Raw genomic sequence first — 25508 nt, 5'->3', positions numbered from 1 at the left:
CCCCGACATCCATAATTTTATAACTGCATAAAGGAAACAGGACAGAGATTGTTTGCTAATGTGGAGGGCATTATTTTTAAAAGGATGCTCTATTTTCTAATACTGAAATTCAATTCAGATTAAATTATCCTGATGGTTAATTTGATGGATGCAGCAAACCACCATGGCACGTGTATACCTATGTAACAAACCCGCAGGTTGGGCACATGTATCCCAGAACTTAAAGTATAATAAAAAAAAGAGAGAGAGAGAGACTTGCGCAATTTGAAATAACCTTTAATATTTAAAGATAGCTGTCTGCAATGTGATTGGCTAAAACCCTGAACATATCCCGCTTAGGCAATATAACATTTGTTTGAACATCCAAGGTAGGCATGTCTCCTTATGTCCAAGGGACAACTCTGGCCTAGTTGTAAATGATATAAAACAGTTTACTTGGTGGCTGTAAGAAAGCTGTTGTTTTTAATATATCAACTGTACTGTGATATTTATTATAATTCATTACCATTGCTGGTGACTCCCACCATTATGACTCCTTGATTATTTTTATGATTTAAGATAAAGATAATTTTCTGTAGCAAACCACAATCTTTTCATCATGTATTAACTACTGATTTCAGAGAAGTTCAGGCAGGGCTTGGGGAGATCTCTGAACTGAATGACTATGTCTTTCTTGGTCAGTGGTGAATGGATTAGAGTAATTAGATCACAGTAAATCAATAAAACTAAGAGCCTCAAGTTTAAAACATCTGTAAAACAGTTAAATCACTTCCACATTTCTTCACCCTCAAAAATACTTCCTAGTGTAGGGCTAATTTTAGCTATATCCCCTAATTTCTCCTCAAATATAATACTTTCCTTAAATATACATAAGGAAAAACTAACATAATATGCATGTGTTTAATGTCTGTGTTGAGTTTGTTCTTAAAGCATCATGAAAATGGCCAACCAATTGAGTCTCAAGATGATATGAAGGTAGAGATTATATTGACCAATTGAAATTAATACTGATGTTAAGCTAGGCCCTGGAAAACTCTCATCTAGCTTCAGGAAATTGAAATTCTTTCAAGTAGGTTTCAGTTCAGTTTCTGCCATAAAGAGGTTATTTCAAATTGCGCAAGTCTCTCTCTCTCTTTTTTTTTTAATTATACTTTAGATTCTGGGGTACATGTGCAGAACCTGCAGTTTTGTTACATAGGTATACACGTGCCATGGTGGTTTGCTGCACCCATCAACCTGTCATCTACATTAGGTATTTCTCCTAATGCTATCCCTCCCCTAGCTTCCCACCCCTTGATGGGCCCCAGTGTGTGATGTTCCCCTCCCTGTGTCCATGTGTTCTCATTGTTCAACTCCCACTTATGAGTGAGAACCTATGGTGTTTGGTTTTCTGTTCCTGTGTTAGTTTGCTGAGAATGATGGTTTCCAGCTTCATCCATGTCCCTGCAAAGGACATGAACTCATCCTTTTTTATGGCTGCATAGTATTCCATGGTGTATATGTGCCACATTTTCTTTATCCAGTCTATCACTGATGGACATTTGAGTTGGTTCCAAGTTTTTGCTATTGTGAATAGTGCTGCAATAAACATATGTGTGCATGTGTCTTTATAGCAGAATGATTTATAATCCTTTGGGTATATACCCAATAATGGATTGCTTGGTCAAATGGTATTTCTAGTTCTAGATCCTTGAGGAAGTGCCACACTGTCTTCCACAATGGTTGAACTAATTTACACTCCCACCAACAGTGTAATTGGGCAAGTCTCTTAACATAGTTAGGTTTCAATCACATCATCACTTAAATAATGAGATAACTAGAGAAGAAGAGAAGATTGGGTAGAAGATGGTCCTTAAGTTTCTTTACTGAACCTAAATTCTATTGCTCATTTCCATAATGACCTGGATACAATATTGAGTCTATTCATAAAGGTGTTATGACCATTGTCCTTTGTATTCAGTATAACTTACAATATTAACAAACCTCATCTTCCATAATTACTCTTGAAATGAATGCTTAGTTGATAATAGATGGAGATAATGGATCAGATGATCCAAAATTGCAGATAACTGGAAATTATATCAGTATCTTGTTGTCATCATCTTTTACTTAGCACATCTAGCTTCTATTCACTGAAAACACAGCAGCTAGAAAGTTGGCAGTCTATGTATGATGCCATGTATATATGATGACACCACCAATATAAATGTAATATTTGTTAAGCAGATCCATAAAGCAGATTTCAAACATAGATAATTAACAACTAAGTGAAATGCAAATTAACATCAACACATACTTAGCAAATATTTTAGAGACCATTATGCTCCAGCCTATCAGATGTGAATTTACCCAACACAGGATTCCTGACCTTATGAAGCATATAGTCATCTAACTGGTCACTCTACCTTTGAACAGTACAGTGACCCACGGTCCAAACATATAAGAAGGAACTCTATCTTAAAAGATCCCAGAGAAGGCTTGAAATTCATTCTAACAGTTATTAACTCCAAGTTAAAAATATTTATCTCTAATATAAATATTTCGTGAAACTGCTTGAACTTCATTTATTCTGTTTTATTTTGAGTATGGATGCAAAGAGAAAAATAGCTGCATTTTTTTTCTGAATTGAAACCATATATGTAAAAGCATTATATTTCTCTTTTGCTATTACAATAATTTTATATATTTTATCCTCCTCAAAGGGCTTTATTTTGAATGGACAAAACACTACATATATATTTATTGATTTTTAAATTTTATTTTCTACCCATTACTCATCTTCATAGGTCTCTTCTGGCTCTTTCCAATTGTTTTCATTTTTCTTTAGCTGAGGAGTTCCACCTCAGATACAAAGATCTAATCTAAGAGTAGTAAAATAGCCAAATTAAACCACCATTCCCATATTCTAGACATACTTTTTATTCATCCTTGTACATCTTTGTTTTCAAAACTTGACACCTGCTGATTCACAGGCAACATACAACAGTCTTTCCATCTTTTAATGTATATTACTGCATAATTATCTTTTCTTCATCTTATATCAATGTACCTTGTTTTAACCTTCCACGTCTGCAATTCTACATTGGCCTGTACTGAAATCATTCTGTGATGTTTCGGCTCTTTCCCAATTTACTTATCTGAAGTGGACATTTATTATTTGTTTGTTTGCATGCCCATCCATCTTTACTTCCCCATGTTCTGGGATAAAATCCCCTTTTCTTTTGGAGAACAGATTAGAACCAGAACCAAGTATGATTCCACTTAGACTGGCCAAGGCAGGCAGGTGACCCAACTTGGACCATCAGAGCGTTGGTTCAGAGGTGAATACATGACTCAAACAGTCTTCCCTGTTTTGATGGTCAAGAAGCAAGACAACTTTTCCACTGGGAAATCAGATGGACCATGTAGGCCTGGAGCTACCAGTGACTTCCTTTTGTACTTCATGAAGAAAGCCTAACCAATAACGAAGGTAACAAAGGGTTCCAGAAAGGAAGTCATGGAGCAAGACAGCAGCGTGATAACATCTTGGGTATCTATGGCTGCCTGAGTCCTACCCTGCTCTGAAAGTTTTTACTTATATGAGCTACACATTTTCTTATGTTAGCTTGAGTTGGATTTTTGTCAGCTGCATTTTAAATACTCCAAGGAAATGCTTTTAGTAGTTTCTTAATCCTAAGGAATAACTTACATATTGGAAGCACCAGGTTCAATATTTGATATGGTTGAATATCAACTATATATTCAGAATATCTGTGGGTAGTAAGAGCACAGAATGAGAAAAGGACATACTCCTCATTAGAATCAACATGGGGAGCAGTAATGATGGCATCACACCCCAGTGTAAATTATATAGCTTAAAAGGGATCATACTGGTAGGAAAATTTGAGGTGCAATTTTTAACCAACTGATAGCACAATGGTATTCTTTCTTCAATGAATTCAAGTAAAAACTACCTGTATATTGAGGTGAGTGTGACATCTCAATTCCCTACAGCTCATCTTTTATCTGTACCAAAGTTAGTTCTTAGGGCTCTGGAGAGAATCAGGTTCCCTGTGTGTATATATTTAAGATGCTTGCTGTCACTGAAATAGAAGTGAATTTATGAGATAAATCCCCAAGAGGCTAGTTAATTCTTTCTAGGCACTCTGCCTGCACAGTTGCCCATGCCAGAAATCTGAGAATCATCCACAACTTTATTTTTCTCCCTCTAGATGAAATCAATCACCCAGGTCTGACAACTACACTTTATAAACATATTTTTTGAATCCATTCATTTCTCTTCATCTACACTGCCACTGTCTGTAGCCAGAGCACTATCACCTCTTGCTGGGCTTGTAGCAACAAGCTCTTAACCCTAAGGTCTGCATTCACCCTTTCCCCTACAACAAATCCCTCATACAACAATGGAGGGGCATTTTAAAATGCTAATATAATGAGGTGATTCTCTTTCTTAACCCTTCACTGCCTTTGCATTGCCATCAGAATCAAGTCCAAAACCCAATCTGGCTCCTGCTTATCTTACACTGCTCTAGTAATCCTGGCTTTCCTGTAGTTTCTCTAATAATACAGGGTTCCTTCATTCAATAGGTTCTTCCTTCTACCCAGAATATTGTTTTCCGTACTCTTCACCTGACAATTCCTACCACAGGTGAAGTATCTGAAACGCTTGGGACCCAAAATGTTTTAGATCTTGGATTTTTTTCAGATTTTGGAATATCTGCATACATATAATGAGATATCGTAGGAATGGGACCTAAGTCTAAACACAAAATTCATTTATGTTTCATGTATACCTTATACACATACAATAATTTTTGGAAAATAATTTTAATAATTTTGTGCATGAAACAAAGTTTGACTGCATTTTGACTGTGGCCTATCACATGAGGTCAAGTGTGGAATTTTCCACTTGTGATGTCATGTTGGTGGTCAAAAAGCTTTGGATTTTGTAGTGTTTGGGTTTTAGGATTAGAGATGCTCAACTTGGTCTGTTAGGCCTTGTTTTCAAATGTTACTTCCTCAGGGACACTTTCTTTGATATCATAAACTAGATCAAGTCCCTCAAATATATTTCATAAATCTTCACTTCTTCTGGTGAAACTTATCTAAATTGCAAATAATCTTTTTATGGCTTATCTGTTTAAAGCCTGTCACTATCACCAGACTGTTAGCTCCCTGAAGGCAAACATTGCATACATCTTGTTCTTTTCTTATTCCTGATTACAGTGAAGAGATTATTAGTTATCTTTCCATCCACATAACTAACTTTATCCCCCCTCTCCCAACTAATATATGTTAATATTTTCCCTTCCTGACTTGATGGGACAAACATTGGAAGACAACTCTTTGTTTCTGCATGGCTTGCAAGCAAAGGCACTGACAGCTTTCATTCTGGACTATTTTTTTTTAAGAATATATGATCCACTTTGGAGGACAGACACAGTTGCTTTCCTCTACAGCAGAGAGCAGATTTGCTTACTGTCTAGTACAAAAAAGACATGTCCTTCTACTGCAAAGATAAGGCATGTTTGCTTGTACCTGTTATAAAAGATTGGGCTTTCCTAAACTTGGATATCCTCAGCTGTGATGCAAATCCACTGCATGCACAGCATCCACCTGGGCTCTTTTGTGTTGCCTGCCTGGGTCTTTGGGGCAAGGAGAACTGATACGAACATGGAGCAGTGCTGCTTGCTATGCCATGAATGATAAAATTGCTTTGTCTCTGACCCAGAATGTTCATATCTGTCAGTATCCATGAAACTGTGGCAGGCTAACTTATTAGCTAGCAAGTAGGGTAGCATTTCAGATCCATCAGAGTCCCTGGCAACAAAAAGGTCATATAAGTTGTATAATCTTTAACATTTAAAAATATTTTATTTTTATTTTCTTGCATTTAATTTCCTGCCAGAAACTCTTAAGCCAGGGATTCTTTTTTTTTTTTTTTTTTGAGACGGAGTCTCACTCTGTCGCCCAGGCTGGAGTGCAGTGGCGCGATCTCGGCTCACTGCAGCCTCCGCCTCCTGGGTTCACGCCATTCTCCTGCCTCAGCCTCCCAAGTAGCTGGGACTACAGGCGCCCGCCACCACGCCCGGCTAATTTTTTTTCTATTTTTAGTAGAGATGGGGTTTCACCATGTTGGCCAGGATGGTCTCGATCTCCTGATCTCGTGATCCGCCCGCCTCGGCCTCCCAAAGTGCTGGGATTACAGGCATGAGCCACCGCGCCCGGCAAGCCAGGGATTCTTAATCTGAGGTATAAGAATGTGCTTCACGGGCATTGTGAATCCCCTGGGTAATCACTATTTTAACACAGTTCCTTTTAAAAACAATTAATAATATATATATTTTTTGAGACAGGGTCTTGCTCTGTCGTCCACGTTTGAGTGCAGTTGAACAGTCATAGGTCACGTCAGACTCCAACTCCTGGGCTCAAGTGATCCTGCCTCAGCCTCTCTAGCAACTAGGACTACAGGCGCTCACCCGCAGGCCTGGCCAAGTTTTTTTTTTTTTAGATGGAGTTTTGCTCTGTCACCCAGGCTAGAGTGCAGTGGCGCAATCTCGGCTCACTGCAAGCTCTGCCTCTGGGGTTCACGCCATTCTCCTGCCTCAACCTCCTGAGTGGCTGGGACTACAGGTGCCTGCCACCACGCCTGGCTAATTTTTTTTTGTATTTTTAGTAGAGACAGGGTTTCACCGTGTTAGCCAGGATGGTCTCGATCTCCTGACCTAGTGATCTGCCCGCCAGGCTCCTGCTTTGTTGCCCAGGTTGGTCTAGAACGTCTGGCTTCAAGCAATCCTCCTGCCTCAACCTTCCAAAGTGTTGCGATTACAGGTGTGAGCCACTATACCCAGCTTTAACATAGCTCTTGAAATGAGTTGTTACTTTTATCAGATTTTCTAAGGAGCCAGAAAAAAATACCAAGAGCTGTTTAAGGATACATGCCTTACCTCCTTATGTGAAGTATATTGTGAATTCATTTAGTGTATATTAGAATACATTTAAACATAATGATTTCTTCATTAAGTATATTTTTAACATCACATATCTACAATACTTAATCTAAAACCCTCATCTGTCAGCTTCCTTTATCTCATATTTCTGTTCTTGAGATTCTGTATGTAAGTAAGTAAATTTTAGCTGACAGATGTATATAGTGCCTACTAGGTGCTAGGCATTGTTGTAAGATATATATATATATATATATATATACACACTCATTTATTACTTACAACATCCATATGAGGTAGAGATTATTATTGTTATTATTATTATTTGATGTTATAGATGAGGAAACCAAAGAACAGAGAGGTTAAATAACTTGTCTAAGGTCACGCCAGCTAGTAAGTGATGGAAGAAGATTTGAAACTAGGCAGGCAGATACATGATTTCATCTATATCATTCACACCCAAGCTACACTGGCTTCTCAATTCAAGATATTTTTAGATTCCTTTTGCTCTAACTAAATTAGCCTAGTAAATACTATAAATATAAACTAATAGTTTACCATTCACAAGAATTACATTCTTAAAATTTTCATTATCTAATAAAACCTAAGTTAGTAATATCAAAGCATTTCAGAAAATTGGGATTAAGCAAAGAGTTGTAAAATCATTCTAAAAAATATACTGGGGAAGAGGAAAATATTATTTTAAAATCTTATAGACAGAATTCTTCTTGGGGAAATAATCTGTTCAGCAAAACTCCTTAATAGTCCATTGGGAAGTAAGTGCATGGGCCTCAAGACAAAGACAAGGTGACACCAAGGGAAGATGGATTTGCTTTTCAGCAGAAAGTGAGGAAAATTTTATTTCTTTCCAGAGACAGCTCAAGACGGAGGCAGTGAGAATTAAGGACATAAAAATGGGTGGATGGCATACAACATATGGTGGCAGGCTGGATGGTGGAAGAAGGATAGGGCTGGAAGGAGAAACAGAGCCATTGCAAAAGTCCCTGTGTTACAAATGACAGAGGAAGCTTTAAAAATAAGGATGTTAGTCTGGATGCAGTGGCTCACATCTGAAATCCCAGTACTTTGGGAGGCTAAGGTGGGAGGATTGCTTGAGGCCAGGAGTTGGAGAATAGCCTGGTCAAAATAGTGAGACCCTGTCTCTACAAAAAAATAACAAAATTAGCATACCTGTAGTCCTACCTACAGGGAAGTCCGAAGCGGGGGGACCGCTTGCACCTGGGAGTTTGAGGCTGCAGTGCACTATGATCATGCTACTGCACTCCAGCCTTGGCAACATAACGGGGGATAAAAAGGATGTCCACCAAAACACCCATTATGCTGTTTTGTCTGCTTGTCACTCTGACTTGTACTTTTAGAATTTGGCAGGATACAAAAAAACAAAAGGAGTCTGTGCTTCATGTCTGTGTGGACAAGAGACAGAGAGAAGAAAACACCTGAAAGAAGCTAGAATCAAGAGTGGAGAGAGATAATACAGGGAAAGCAGAAATTCAAAGCACAAGTTTCCATGGAGATACTGGTGAGGACACTGTACGCCCTGACTTTCTTGTGATAAGGAATTAGGCCAAGCTCTCAAAACGTTTATATGGAAGGATGACTTTAGGAGGAGGTAGTACTTAATAAACTTCTAAAAACACATCCTTTTCTAAAATAAAACAATTATTAATGTTAATAATCTACCAGGACACATTACCCTTCTTGAATCTCTCTTCAAATTTTAAAGAAACTTTGTTCAGTCTAACCAGTGAGGCAGATTTTTCCATGAGTTCTGTGTTATGTAGACTTTAACCTGCTTAAAGTTTGTAAACCAAACCTTCTTAAAATTAAATGTAATGTGTTTGTACTTAGACTAACCATAGCTGGTTTTCACAAGCCTCAGCAAAATGCTTAGGTAACCTCCCCGCCTATACTAGATTTGGTCTTCCAGGTATATTTTGGAAGATTTGGAGGACAGAAAGCAATCACATTAAATACAAACTTCAAATTTTTTAAAATTTAGTATCTATAGAAAAAATCAGGTTATCACAAAACTGTAGTTGGTTAGGAATTTCTGCATGCTTCATTTCTCTAACATAAAGGAATCAAAATATTTGGTGACTTTAAATAAGAGAAAAAGAAATGTTAAATGAACAATGTCTCTGGATAATGCAGTATTCAGAATATAAAAAATCACTAAGATTTGAATATCTGTTAAATGTAAAAATGTGAAAGATGAACTTCAAGTCAATATGGTTGACAGTACCGATGTGTAAGAATCTCCCATCCCCACTCCAAACAAATAAATTGCTTAAAAAATAAATAATAAAAATACAATTTGGAATTTATAGTGTAACTCAAAATTTGGAATCGTAAATCCTCATGTGCCAAAAATAAAGCCACAACAAAATGTCACACTGGGTAATAGGACTGAAGTCCTGTGGCTCACAGAGCAATCAGAACTGGGAAGGGCAGGGTTTAATGCCTGTGAGGAGGTGTCAGGGCCCTGTTTGCACATTGCCAGGACTGAATTACATGCAGAGACCTGGGAGCCATGAATGGCTGCCAAAATCATGAACAGGGAATCAGAAAAATCTTTGCTCACTGCCCTGGGAGACTGGCAAATAGTTACCAATCAGAAACTTGAACTCCAAACCTTGTCCCATGTAGATGTGACATCCAAATTCACACTATTCACATTGATCAGGAACATGAAGCTGAGAAAGTAAGATAAAACTGGTCTGGAATCTTTAAATCATGTAGGACCCCGTCAAAGGGCACAAGGAATTCCTATAGAAAACTCTAGCCATGCTTATAATAAAAAAATTATAAGCCACACAAGGAAATAAAGGTCCTTGTATCATTCAAGAACAAGTTAAAGACATTATTAACTTTAAGCATTTTTAAGTATATGTATTTTAAAAACCATACAAATTAGTAAACAAATAGTGGAGTGTTTAATCACATCAATGGAAGGAAAGTAAAAAAGGAAGTTAACAAAAAGCTCAGTTCATAGAAAACACAAAGTAAGTTAGTAGAAATAACTCAAAGTTTATTAGCAATCAAAATAACTGTAAATGTATAAAACCCACTAACTAACAGGGCTCTAGATTTGATATAAACAAATCCAGATCTGTGCTATATAAGATTTACCTAAAATAATGAATGACCCTTGAAGTCTAAAGTAAATGGCCAGGAAATGCCACAGCAGAACAGAAAGCTGGGGTAGTAATACTAATAGGAAATCATATACAAAGTAAGGCTTTAAAACATTCATAGAGATTTAAAAAGGTTCAAAAAATGATTTCCCCTGGAAGATATAACAATGTGGATCTATATGCATCTATGAGAAAACAGCCTCAAAATATATAATATTTTGAAACCCTAATATAAAGTAACATTTACAAATCCAAAACCATAATGGGAGATTTTGTTTCTTTCAGAAACTGACAGATTAAGTTGAGAAAAACAAAAACTTAGTAAGGCAAAGAAAGAATAAATTATATAATTAAGAGACTTAGTAAAATATATATATATATAATTATAATTAGCAGAACAAAACAGATAAGACAAGGTGGTTAATGACTCAACTATAGAAAGTAGGAAGACAATACTAATGATATAAGCCAATATTGGTGAAATAAAGACAAATGAAGGCAGCAGAGATAGACGACCCTAAATTCACCACTACATGTCAGTTGTTACCACCTTAATCCAAGTGCCTATCATTTTTTGCCTTTACATCACAATAGCATCATAACTTTTCTACTCTGTTTCCGTTTATATTTAAAACTATAAATCAGATTATGTCATTCCTCCCACAGCCTCCTTAAACTCAGAGTCATTACCCTTACCTATTCTGACTTCTCTCTTCTCCCTCTCATTCACTCTATTGGAGCCACACTGGCCTCTTTGCAATCCCCAGACATGCCCAGCATGCTCCTGCCTTAGGGCCTTTGCACTGGCTGTTCCCGCCACCAGGAATATTACTTCTGGGATGCTCACATGGCTAACTTTCCTGCTTCCCTTAAATTTTTGCTCAAATCTCATCTTCTCAATAATATTTCTGCCCACCTTCTTTAAAATTGCAGCCTGCATGCTGCTCCCAACATGTGGCACTTCTGATTCTCCTCACTCTGCTTTATTTTTTCATAGCATTTATTATCTTGTTAATATATCACATAATTAATTATTTTTTCTTTTTTGAACAACTTATCTCTGCCTCATAAAATCCGCAAGTGCAGGGATCTAGCATTAGTTTATTCTTTACTTTTTAAAAAGAAACTCAATTAGTTAGAACAGTCTGGTATATAGCAGTTAATAAAATTTATTGATCACATAAACGAAATATAATTGTTTAAAGAGCTAATTCTTTGAAAAGATACTAATAATCTTTGGCATTATTGATCATGAGAAGAAGGAAGGCACAAAAACAATGAGACATAACCTCAGGTATCAGAAAATAATATGACTCATCTTATGCTAACATATTTGAATACTTAGATTATAAACTATTTTCTAAAAAGAACTCTCAGGAGCAGGGCGTGACCTGCCACAGTCACAAGGTTCTTAATCACTAGTAGCTGGTGCTCCAGACTGGCAGCACTCACCTTTCTCCAAGCCTGGTGACCCAGGGGATTTACTTTATGGTGGCTTTCTCTGAAATGCCAAAGCCACCAGATTATTCAGAGTTGAGTGACTCTTTGATGCTGGCCATGGAAACAGGAAGGTTTTCGGGACCATTGCACAGAGCATGGAGAATGATGAACTTCCGTTGGCGGATGAGATAGATTGGAGTGGGATTGTATCTGTTAGCAAGTGCAGCAGCATTTTACTATGTTTGAAATCAATGAGACTTACAACAGGCTGGCCTTGGAACACTTTCAACAGCACCCTGAGGAGCCCCTTGAAGGAACCACATGGGCAAACTCCTGGAAATCTCGATTACTCTTCTTGCCTTTTTGGTTGTGGACAATTATTTTTCTAATACCTTACTTACAGATGTTTTTGTTCTTTTACTCGAGTACAAGAGCTGATCCCAAAATACTGAGCTACTGTATCATCCCTATATGATTGGCAGTTATTTGCAATCGCCACCAGGCATTTGTCAAGGTTTCTAATCAGATCAGCAGACTACAACTGATTGACATATAAAACCCGTCGACGTTTTCTCCTTTGATTACAAAACTGCCGGTACTATATGGACTCTGATCACAAGACTGCAGTTTCTTCACAGATCTCAGGAAATTGTGGTGGGGCAGAGGCCTTTCAAAAACATGTGATTAAGGGGTATCTTTATCTGAATAATAATGAATTTTTAGGTAAAGCCTGAGACAGAGTACTACAAAATCATGTTGATGACTTCAGACTTTGGAAGTTAATCTTGTCTGTTATTTGCATTCTTAACTTGACTAAGTACCTGAATTCCTATTCTACTGTGCAACACAGTGATGATTCAGAAATTTTTCCTTTGGGGAAAAAATAAATATGAACATTTCCATCGTGTTAATGTAAAAAGATCCACACGTGATCATAAAATTTAAATTTTATACAAGATGAAACATAAAAATAAAAAGAACTCTCAAAAGTGACTCAATAAAAATAGAAAACATGGCTAGACCAAAAATTACTGAAGAAATTAGTCAAAATTCACCCTACACCTCTAAAATCAATAAAGTTTTACGAGCAAAAGTTAAACAAATCTTTATGCACAAAGAACCCCATCTTAAAAAAATTGTACCATTTCTCACCACTTCATTTTTTATGTTATCATAATTTTGATACCAAAATACCAAAGACATATGAGAAAGAATCATTATAAACCTGCTTTACTTAGAATATACATGCAAAAACCTGAATTAAGTATAATAATTTGAATCCAACAGTGGACTAAATAAAATAAAGAGTTTATCTAAGCATTTCAAAGACTTTAATATTTGAATATCTATCAATATAATCTTATCATCAGCAGATTAAAGGAGAAATATCATACAACAATTAAAAGAGTATGGTGTTGGTGCAGGGATAAGCAAATGGAACAGAAGAGAGGGCTTACCCACATGTGAATAGTAATTTTAGTATATGACAAGTGGGGAAAGATATTACTTAATAAATGCTCTTGAGACAATTGGTTATTATTTTTAAAAAGTAGATCCCTCCTTGACACCATTCACAAAATGCGTTCCAGATGAATAAAATATCTAAGTGTAAAAAATAAAACTTTAAATAGTTTAGAAAACACTATAAGAGTATGATATTGAAATACTGTAGGTGATTTTTTTAAAATCAAGAGTTAAGGAAAATATTGGTTAATATGACTGTATCAAACTTGAATACTTCATTTGATATACAGAATTTAAAAGACAAGGAAAACTAGAAGCAGATATTTGCAATGTATTTAATTGACAAATGATTATATTCATGAAATAAATAAAATTTCTACAAATCAATAAGAAAAAATAACCTATTAGAAAAAATTGTTGGACAACTATTTGAAAGAGCAAGACACCATGTGTTGGTGAAGCTGTGGGGATATGTTTCAACATGGCTGGTTATGTTTAAACTGTTGCAACCATTTTTCAGAGTAATTTGTCAATGTCTACTAATATTTAAGATATATCTACATGAGGTCAAGCAACTTCATTTCTAGTTACATGTTCCAGAGAAACTCTGCACATATGTATATGGAAATGTGTTCATTGAACTACTGTTTATAACAATGAAAAATTCAGGAAAATCTACATTTCTATCTATTAATAACTAATAAATTAGAGAAATAAATTGTATCATATTCATACCTTGACATAAAATAGTTTAAGTGAGTCAACTAAAGGTATGCATATCATTTGGAATCACATCTAAAACATTATATTGATTAAACAGGCAAATTGCTGAAGGATAGGTACATTTGCATAAATTTTTTTTTTGGGATGGAGTCTCGCCCCGTCAATTAATTTTTCATGTAGTTCATGAAGAATATAAAAAGATAGATGGAAAAAATATACACCAACTTTCATAATATGAAGGAGTAGAATGTGGAGTGGAATTGTACATTTGATACATTTCTTTGTAAAAACCCTAAAGAAAAAAGTTCTAATGCTTTTGGCCAGGTGTGGTGACTCATGCCTGTAATTCTACCACTTTGGGAAGCCCAGGTGGAAGGACCACTTAACTTAGGAGTTCAAGACTAGCCTGGTCAACACAGCAAAATCTGTCTCCATGTAAAATAAAAAAAAACTTAGCCAAATGGTGATGTGCACCTGTAGTCCTAGCTATGCAAGAGGCTGAGGCAAGAGGACTCCCTGACCTCAGGAGTTCAAGGCTGCACTGAGACATGATTGCACTACTGCACTCAAGCCTTGGCGACAGAACAAAGCAAGATTCTATTAAAAATAAATAAATAAATAAAGTCTAGTGTTTTCACTTGGATTTTGGCTCAGATATGTTGGGTGTCATGATAAATCTGCCTGGAACAGATTGTGTTTAAAGAAGCTGGTCCTTGATGGTAGAGATGTCTTAAACTGGAGGAGGGCAAGATATTGCAGCATGACTAGGATAGATCTAATAAGTTACATAAGTCTGGTCATGTGTAAATGGGCATCATTACTGAGAAAATATGCTTAGGGCAGGGTGTGGATTGGGCCGGACAAAAAAGAGCAAAATGAAAAGATATCAAGACCAACTTTAAGGATACCAAAGTCGGCCTAAAGTCTTTTGTAAATATAGCCAGGAGTAAATAAGCAATCAGTCAATACAGAACTGTGAGGCAGATCTTGGTAAATGCAATTTTCTTTCACAAACCAGGACTATAATCCAGGGCACCTTTGCTCCTGCGGGGTCAGGTCCTCTCTCTGGGTTTATGGGGATAGCTGGATATGAGGGAGAAGAGGGAATAGTGGAATTGGTCCATTGTTTCAGGGATTTTGGTAGGAATTCTTTCCTAAACCATGACTCAGATGACCCCAAAGGAGGATTCAGAAGCAGAAACTCTATTCTTTACTCATAAATCTGTCTTATCTACTTCTTTTATAAGAAACAACAGCAGAGAAAAGTTGAAGTTCAGCCATTCATTGATTTAAAGAATTAAAAAATAAAAAGAAAGAAAAAAAAGCTGGACCTGAGTAGTGAGTGGGTCACTTGTGTCTTCCAGCATACAAAGCCCGCTATTTAAGAAATCCTGATTTGGAAAAAAATTCCCTTAGCAACAAAAGAAAGTCTGCTGGCTTGGTAAAGCTTAGAAACCAGCAGGCTCTTTGCAAAGTTCATCTCAGATTCAGTATTTATACTACCAACAATTATTGTCAATAAATTAGACTTACTATTGTACAACACAGGAAAAAGCAATGCTCCTTGTTTATCTTTGGCCGCTGTTTACTTTTAGCTCTGCTATGGGAAAGAGAACTCAAACAATGCTAAGCTTTCCCTTAATGAGATCCTGATTAGATAGTCTGGACCAATGTATAAAGCATAGTACACTAAAGCAGGAGAACAAAACTGAACTCTTCACCACCCTCTCCCCTGAAAGCAAAATTGTCAGTTCATTCCAGTTTGCCTTCAGCACAGAGCAGAGCCATCTCCTCAGTGACTGCTCTCCTTCCAGAGTGCCTGTCCTAACTAGCCCAGTAGCCTTTTTGACTTTCCTTCTTATGCTGTTTCCATATCTTTCAATGTTCTGGGCTGGCCTTGCCATCTTGCCAACCAAGGAAATACACTCACTGTATCTCACCTTCTCAGTATTGCAAATTAACAGAAATCACCACTGTAGGCATTGTAAAGAGTTTGAGGGATTTAATCTACAAGTTTTTAACCTGTGGGATGAGGGGCCCAGGGACTCCATCTGTTAGATTATCAAAGAGGTTAGCAACCATTGTTTAGTCCATTATTTGTTTTATAGATTAGAAGATGAAGAACTGAGAGAGAGATTGCTCCTCTCCTCTAGTTAGTGAGTGTGTGTGTGTGTGTGTGTGTTTGTGTGTTTTGAGACTGTGTTTTGCTCTGTTGCTCAGGCTAGAGTGCAGTGGCGCAGTCTTGGTTCACTGCAACCTCTGCCTCCTGGGTTCAAGCAATTCTCCTGCCTCAGCCTCCCAAGTAGCTGGGACTACAGGCATGCACCACCACACCTGGCTAATTTTTGTATTTTTAGTAGAGATGGGAGTTTTTCCATGTTAGCCCAGTTGGTCTCGAACTCCTGGCCTCAAGTGATCCACCTGCCTCGGTTTCCCAAAGTGCTGGGATTACAAGTGTGAGCCACTGCACCAACCTAGTTAGACAGTGGGGACTAGTTTCTGGTTCTGTGGGTCTCGGATCCTATTCTCATTGCAGTATAAAAGCTGAGGTTAGCTTATCTTTATGAAGACATTAATTCTTACTTATTTCTTACACATTTTAACTGAGGCCCTCAGTGTTACCAACTTTTGTTACCTGCCAGGTCTTTTTGGCACTCCTCCAAAATCCACTCACAGCACAAATGGCTCTGTCGCCTATGAGTTCAGGAATGCTCATGTTCAAAGTGTCATGAAGCCTCCCTAAGAGCTTCCACTTTCCCTCCATAACTGAAATCCAAGGAGGTACCAATCCAAAGTCATGTCTACTTAATAGTGTGTACCTAATTCCTGATGTTCCTCAATATCAAGAATAGAGGTTTAATCTTGAAATTGTTCACTTTTCAGGACTGTGTTGGAATGTAAGGAAAGGGAATTGTACTGAGATAGAAGAAAAATATTATTTCATAACTAAATCACAGGATTTTAAAATGGAGGCTTAATTAATATTTACAAAGCAATAAAGCAGTGAAATGATCTTTGGCTTATTTTTTTGAAAGGCATTGTTTTATGCCTTCCTCAAATGAAATATTTCATATTTCCTTTCTTGGCATCATGTTATTCAGCTTTGAAGCATTTGCAAATATTTAATCTTGTTTGTAAGGCACAGAAGTTTCATAAAGCTTAACAGAACCATGGCCTAATGGTTCAAAGCACTGACCTTGGAGCAGGTTCAATACCAGCTAAGCTGTGTATTGCTAGCTGTGGGACTTTGTATTAATTGTATGTAATTTTTTTGTACCTCAGTTTTCTCATTTTTAAAATGGGGATGGTGATGATAAGAGTAGTATCAATTTCACTGTAGCACTGAGTAGTAAGCACTTGAGTATTACTGTCATTATTATTAGATGGCATTTTCTTGTTATTATCTCAGCAATAAACTGTGCCTAACTCTTCAAGTCTGTCACTCTTGCCTTGTTGAGAACTGAGATGCTTTCATGTGTTGAAGCTCACCTGCCAAGCTTATTCTTAACAGTATATTCACAGTTTCTGGATTGATCACAGTGAAACAACAGTAAAACAGCTTTGTTTCACCTCCCTGTTTCAGTAATCAGTGAAGGTAACTAGAATAAATGCAATGGGAATGAAAATGTGTGGGTTTTGCAGCCCTTTTCACTGTTGCTGATTGGTGATGCCCCTGGTTCTCAGGCTGCCATTCTGAATGTGCAGCAGAAGGGTGGGGAGATGGGTACTCTACCGGCTATGTCTTTTGCCTGTGGCAGTCTCTTGGGAGATCAGCTGAAACAAATTGTTTTATCTGACAGCATGCCCTTCCTTTATGTCTCACAAACAGAAAAAATGATCTTTTGTATTAAAAAGTAATTATATCTGTTATTTCACCTCTATGTCCACAAAGATCATTGATTTTTATACTAAATCCCATATGCTTTTTGGGTAGTAGTTATGCATCTATTTTGATAATTTGTATTAAAATGCTCAACTATCTGGCTTAGATAAGACATGGCCTAAAAAAAAAAAAATCTTCCTTTTGCCCTTAGGCAATATTATTGCTTCTGTAATATGCTAGCTCCTGACTTTGCCCCTTGACTACTTGTGTGATTTTTATGCAAGTTATATTCTGCATGGGGGAGGAGGTGGGAAACTGTGAATAAGAGAAAGAGTGAATGGAAAACAGAACAGAAAAGCAGGGAAATGTTAGACAGAAGGAGAATTATGCAGAAGAGGAGTTATACTGTAATTAATATGTGGCAGGTCTTTTGTGATGATGGATTGGGAGTGGTTTCAAGGTTGCCAGTGTTGGTCAGAGAAGCTTGCTATAGGTAATCAACTTTCCTAGTCTAAAGAGAACTCAAAAAGCTGCAGTTTATAACCAATGGAAACTCTAAAGCCTTTTACCTTGACACAATTCCCAGGGAAGTCGATGGGGAAACCCACTGGCTATGAACACCATTCTGCACAATTTGATGCTTTTCATTTGGTAGAATTTTGTTGCCAAGGCTGTTGCATCAAGTTACCAAAATCTTAGTGGATGTAAATTGTCTCATGTGTCACTTAGCCTGGCAAGAAATTTAAAGGGCATGCCTTCTACTGAAAAGAAAGATTTAACTTTAACCCATTAAAGCAATAAGCCGCATTCTAAACCCTATGGAGAACGCTCATGCTATAGTTTATATTCTGAGAGAACAAAGTAACTTTTTTTTAACAACAAAAAAAATTTTGATGGAACCCTGGATCCTTCATTATGAAGTATGCCTATAATCAGGGGCATTTTTGAGGGATTAGGAATTTTACTTTATATTTTTAAATCATTTTGTGTAGTTCTGTTTTGTAAAATGTGTGTGCAACTGAGCACTGCTTTTAACTGAATCCCAGAAGAGAAACAAATCAATGCTGACTTACAGAGGATGTAAACAAGGGTTTAATGTTTTCAAATCCCAAATGTTGGCAGAGTAAAGAGAGTAGTTAATAGAGCAATACTTTAGGGTTTATTAACCTACTAAAATGATTCAGGCATACAGATGCTGCTTCTGTTTCTAAAACAGGATATTATTAACATGCTTCCTTTCTTCCCTTAGGCTGAAAATGCCCAAACCTTCAATTTCATTGACATTCTCCTCTGCCTCAAAGTCATCCAACACTAGACAGGGTGGCCATACAATGGGAGAAATGGCTAAGATCACAAGAATCAACTGAGATAAACAGATGTTACAGGTGTGAGTGTTTAGAGAGGAGGAACTCAATCCTGCTGCACGTTAGAATCAGCTGGGGAGATTTCAGAACCTACCCATGCTTGGCCCCAAGGCCCTAGGTGCAGAAATTGGTTTGGGATTGGGCCTATGAATTAGTACTACTTTTAAAAAGTTTTCCAAGTGATTCTACTGTGTACTCAAGTTTGAGACATAGTGGTTATTTAAGATGAAAAACACGAAAAGATGAACTTGAGAGAACTGAGGTTCAGTTACATGTAGGTGACAAGTTACTATATATTAGTTATTACATTTAGGTCCCAAAAATAAAAATAATATTTTAGAAGCATTTTAGTGATACTCCCTGTTTTTCATCTATCTCTTGTCAGTATAGCCACTCAAATATTCAAAAAAAGAAATGTAACTCCAACAGCCTTGCTCATGGCTTCAGGAGAAAGCACTGCTAGGACCCTGAGCTCCCTGCCCACCAAGCCAGCCCTGGAGCTTGGGTGGCACAGGATCTTTTTGCCATTCTAGAATAGAAACCATGGATGGGATACGGTGTATTTCCAAACCTGATACCAGAGAGCATTTCCAAATATCTTTCACCCAGTATTCTGGCAACTAAACAATTCAGGAAAAGAAACCCTAACTCAAAAACCAAACAAAAGAAAAAGAGAGCACATATATGCCTTTTCATTTGAATATACAGCAATAACTTTATCTCCGGTATCAGGTATTTGCTTTCCTTTCCATTCCCACTTTATCACCTTACCTTCCTACCTTCCTCACTTCCTTACACTATCACAAGGACCTCCTTGCTTTTCACCTGGGCTCTGATATCTTACCCCTAACTCAGCTTGTGAATAGCTGCAGATTAATCTTCTTACTCAAAGTACATAGCGCTTGCATAAAACTCATTGTTTAGCTACACATTATGGTGTTTTGAATCACAAGAGTGTTTTTAATATATAAGCACTAGCTTTATTAACTGTAAAAATTTAATATACATTTGTTTATAAAGAAAGGTTTCTGTTTAAGCATCAATTTTCCATTAAGATAATTAGTTTTTATCTGTGAGATCTTCAATGGGGAAAAATCAATCATTTCTATTTTAACTCACACACAAAAATAAGTCCTGAGACAATTGTGGGCTTCATAGTTATCGAAAGATCCATAGGATCCCAAATGTCCTACCCCAAGGTCCTAGGACTTCACATCTAAATTTACTTATTTGTAGATCTTGTGTCTCCTTTAAATATGACATTTTAAAATAACAACACAGAAAGCTGCAGGCTAAAACTGTAAACTGTAAACCTGTTGGAACAAATTCATCCCTCACATTAAGGGAAACTAAATTACATATTCATTTCCCCCAAATTGTTTCCCCACAAGTAATCAAGCTTATCTGTGACCCAATTTTAGTTGTTCATGAGTGGGGGTGGGGTTCCATAAACTCACACAGTGGAAACACTTGAAAGATTTATGAGCCTGTAAATGGGTGTTAGCCATTTCAAGTAAATACAGGCCAAACCAAACTCTTAGTTGTCTGCATTTAGCCTTGATTACAGGAGTTACACAAATAAGACTACAAATGTATCTAGAACTTAGAAAATTGCCTAGACCCTTTTCTTTCCATAAACCTTAAAGCACAGGGAGTAGGTAACCTACTGAGCCTCTGAATCAAATCTTTTGCTGAAATATTTTTTCCTGCCTATTTTTACGGCAGCAAAAAGCCGTAGAGAATTTTTGGAGCTCATACTAAACTCTCCCTGATGATAAATTTAGTGGTTTCACCACTTGGGCTCCACTGACACTATGAGCAGTTGGATGTACCTAAGCCTAAGTCCGGATTTAGCACAAATACTAGGTTTACTCAGTTATAAATTCTACTCATGAAGATCTGTCATCATAGATCCTAGATTACATTGATAAATACACTGGATAGAATCCGCTACAATTGAATCTGGCAGATAAAGCTAGAAGAAAGATAATGATTGTGCTATTTTAACTAGTTCAAAATGAAATGGTTTGGAGGACTGTGATTAGTAACTATATCAGGTATTCCACTGTGTTTTTTCAATTTCAAAAAGTTTTCAAGTTGCATGCTCTATCATTTGTTTGTATGATTTTAAAATCTGTGTCACTATATTGATACTCTCAATTGCTGCTTTTCTTGACTGAAGACTATGCTAATATGGTGCGGACCCATTCTTACAGGTAGGCAATCAGTTACAAGTTGACGGTCATTGGCTGTTTCTTGGATGTATGATATTTTTGCCCACACGAAGCAGCTAGATCTGAATTCCAAATGTTACAGCTGTTCCAGATGCAGACATTATGATATCTTCTATCTAGGCACTACTCTTCTTTTGAAATAAAATTCATATCTGCCTAGGTATTTTCTCAAAAGCCAGGACAAGGATCACTGTGTGTCTGTGCCACACCAGATACAATAATTTAGGGGTGCAATCACACTGTATCTACATGCTGCTATCCTTTCAGGACACCCAGATACCTCTATTTGCACTTCCTTGGTAAAAATTCACACGAAAGCTGATGAGATGGGACAGGACTATTTCACACAGGAAATGTGGAAGATAAGCAGTCTCTAACCTGGTTCACTGTGTGGGCTTAATTAGGTCTCTTATTCTTTTACGGGCACAGAAATTATTAGTCTCAGCTTTGATTTTCCCACCTAATATAAATAAAGCTGAGCTCATTAAACCATTTGATCTGCTTCCAGCCTCTCAAATTGGATTTTCTGTACTTAACTTTGTAAATACAACATCGTGAGGAAATTGAGAGAAAAATAATACCACCAAGGGAAAGACAGTAGGCTAGGTCTCGTTTAGAATTCAAGTCATATCTTACTTGCTGGTAAATGAAACTGACAACCTAATGCCATTTTACATTATAGCTCTTCAAAAATATCATTTGTGACAGTTGTTATTGACATTCTAGAAATAAGACAAAAATGAGGTTAGATAAAATATTTTCCTTTAGCAATTCAAAGTTCCAACAATAAGTTAACTGACTTTAAATAACTGCTCTTAGGATCCAAAGCATTGATTTGTGTCTGTTTCTGATATGGGAAGATTTGCTTTAAATTCCTACTGAAATTTGAAAATATATAAAAAGGGCTTAAGAGAAAAAGTAAACTCTCATTTACATATTAGCAAACTGGGAATGAATAAGCTTGAAAGTATTCAAACTTAAACATATTTCAAATGAAATGACATTCAACGAAAATACTTCTTTTATTTGAATTGTGTACAGGTAGCACAAGAACTAACTTGTACTCAAAGTCAGTACCCCTTAAATAATATTTCAAAGATTTAGATGTCAAAGCAGTGGTGTTCAGTAGGCTTAATATCCTTTAAAATGTCTTCTGCTGGTTCATTCCTCTTCCAGTGTCTTCCTAGTGTCTCAATTTCTAGCAAGCTCCCATGCCTTCCAACTGAGATGCCTGCACATTCTTCAGCCTTAAAGCCATCTTGATGGATGTCAACAATAGCAGTGGGTCTTTCACACATGCTTAGCTCTGTCTCACAGTCTGCGAATGCTGGAATGGATTCCAGGCAATGGTGTGATTGAAAGAACACAGACAGTCCAGAGTCAAAGACCTGACTCTGTCGTTTCTTACTTATGTAACCTGGTGCAAGTCATTAAGGTCCCTAAGTTCTACTCTTGACCTGCAAATTTAAGATAATAAGACCTCATCTGTTATGAGATTCGAGTGAGATAATGTACGTGAAAGTACTTTCTAAAATGAAAAGTCATACGTAAATGGAAGCTATCTGGCAAATTCTTTTTTCTGTGATCAGCTGATTAAATAATACGGGCCAGTGAGTATGTCAGCACTAAGAAAGTTACATAGTTTAGAGGGTTGAGAAATGGAACTGGACAATGTTGGATTCCTAGCCCTACTCTTTAGGATCAAGGCCAGCTGACAAAAGCATACACCAGTGGTAGCCTGACAAGAACAACTGCTGGGACTTACTCAGAAATAATGTAAACCAGTTAACTTTAGACGGATAGGAGCATCATTTGCCATCCATGGGGAAGAAATCATAGCCAATATGCTGTAACTATAAGCCTTAAAAATTAAAGTTAGAAACACCATATTTCTTCTAAAACTTTCTTAAACATGACATACTTTGATCACTAAGGCTTAGACAGGCCCAATTATTGGGTGAAAATTTTAACATTCTAGCTGTCAAATAATTATACAGGGAGAAAGCATGAGACCTGGGGGTGGAAGAGAGACAGAGAGTAGGAAATAGTTAAACAAATGAATGAAAAATGTTCTGCACCAGAATAATTAGATTTCACTCTACATATATTTAAATAATCATAGTGAATCTGAAGAGCTAACGATGTGGAGAAATAGAAAATAATCATTTTTTAAGGGTCATTTGCTCAGATAGCAGTATTTTCACTAACAACCAATTTGTTTGAATGACATCTATCACTGAAATCCCAGCAATTTAAGGATTAAAAAATAATTACAAAACAGTTTCCAAATCATCATACTTTTATGAAAAAAGAGTGATCAAGTGGCATCATATCCAATTTTTTCCCACAGAAGAGAAATAACCAAGTAAATTAATGGTACAGCAATGTTCAAAGCTATTACATCTGTTGCTGTTAGCCAAGGGCAAGAAGAGCTGTCTTAATGTTGGTTTCACTTTGCACTAAAGTATAACAGACTTATCAAATAGTATAAGTCTTAAGGTAAGAAAAATGGTTAAAGGTGTTCTGGCTAAAATGATCATCCATACCAGATTAAAGTAGACAACAATCACAAAGGTGAATGCACAAAAAGCCCACTGCTGCTTTCCTTACTACTTACTAATTATGGTGTACCTGTGTAACAGACATAGATGCTAGTTGCCAGTATGACATTTATTTCCCATTCTTCTGGTAACAGCACTTTAGAATTTCCTTTGAAATCCGTGTGATTTAATCATAACTGACCTCATTCTTCCCTGCTCTTGCTCTAGCCATGGGCAGATGACCTGGACAATCAATGTTATCTGCTCTCCTATCCACAATGATAAGTTCAGGGGTGGATATTGAATCCATGCAGCCAACAGGACTCCTATTTAGAACTTCTGTTGGAACTGCTGAAAAGAGAAACTATCTTTCTTCTGGACTGGTAGGCTGAAAGGATGAGAACCTGAAGCCACCAGCCATTATGTTGCCACCCTGAGGGAGGCATCTTACAGTGATGAAATGACCGATTTCTATAACACCAGCTCAACACCTAGATGGTGAAAGTCAGAATGCTGTGACATCTTGAACCTCTGAATTCAGTAATGATTGAAGCCAGTCATTCACCGACAACTTACTTAAGCTTTAGGGCTTAAGCCATGGCAGTTTACATTGGATTTCTGTCATTTGTATTAGCATGAATCCTAAGTTTGCTTCATCAAATATAGGGATATTTATTTATTGAATCAGTACAACTCTGCTTTAGAAGACAGCTTCATAAAGGAATCCAAATGTGACTATTTAACAAAAGGATTTAAGATTAATTTCTTAATTTATTTGTATGAATGTCCAACTGCATTTTCCCCTTTAGCTGACTTAGAGCAAACATGGTATGCAAGACATACAAGTTTCTTCTTTTTAGAAAGGCAAAAGTTGCCTTTCACACCTAAGAACCCAAAGCAAACGCTACTTGAGGTCAAGATATTGTGTAACATAAATCTCAGCTTTTCTTTCAACACCTCTCTTGAAGGGGCTCTGCCAAAACCTCTCTCCCACTATGCTGCTATGTAAATCTCCCATATCCAGTTTACCAAAGGCATCTCCCATGGAATCTCTGGCCAGGTCCCGGGACAGCAGAAGGAACTGTTTGAGAAATTCATCTGGAGCTGAGCTGTCTGGAGCTTCAGTTAACTCCACATATTTAAGGGCAGGGAGAATTGCAGTCTAGGAAGACCACCTAGGATTGCCTGTAGGACATTCATCTTTCATAACAGACAAGGTCAGAAGAGAAAAGACGTTCAGAGACTTTCAGAAAAGGTATTTCTTTCCCTTTCAGAACCAGGTTCTTTATTAGGTCTCTGTATATCGTTTTCTTTTTCTAAGTGAATATAGAAGATCCAGCATGTGCTTGTTAAAAACATAGTAGGGTAGATTATGAATACTCTCAATATAATATGTTTGTTTTACATTCTTTCAGAATATCATATAGACTTTATACTGCTGAATATATAAAATTATAGTTTTCTGTTAACAATTTAGGTATGTTGACTGATTGGGAGTGATTCTTTTTCTTCTAGGTCCACAGCTTTGAAATCTCAATCTGCATTAGAATCCTCTGAAGACTTGTTCAAAGTGCTGACACCCAGGGCCCACACTAGACCTGAGAAATAAGAATCTCTGTAGGAGACTAGAAATTGGAATTTTCTAGTGATACAAGTCACCTGGAAACCACACACTGGAAAACATTGTCCTGGGGGTAAATTCACATCCAAGGGCATACATACATTTGTACCTTATAAATCTACTTAACAACAATTCACATCACCGGTGACATGTCTGTATCTTGATGCTTTTATCATAAAATCCTATTTACCAAGAGG

At 37.0% G+C, this 25508-nt stretch overlaps 1 protein-coding gene and 1 pseudogene across 6 annotated transcripts in view; one reads left to right on the top strand and one right to left on the bottom strand.

Annotated features, from left to right (window-relative positions):
* Positions 1 to 25508, bottom strand: part of ADGRV1 (adhesion G protein-coupled receptor V1) — a 598696-nt gene that overhangs the window by 122594 nt on the left and 450594 nt on the right. The gene's annotated exons all lie outside the window — the stretch shown is intronic.
* LOC129457627 (lysosomal enzyme trafficking factor-like) lies at positions 11591 to 12098 on the top strand (annotated as a pseudogene).

This window comes from Symphalangus syndactylus, chromosome 11, assembly GCF_028878055.3.
Source record: "Symphalangus syndactylus isolate Jambi chromosome 11, NHGRI_mSymSyn1-v2.1_pri, whole genome shotgun sequence".
Classification (NCBI taxonomy): domain Eukaryota; kingdom Metazoa; phylum Chordata; class Mammalia; order Primates; family Hylobatidae; genus Symphalangus; species Symphalangus syndactylus.
This window is presented reverse-complemented; position numbering and strand designations above follow the sequence as displayed.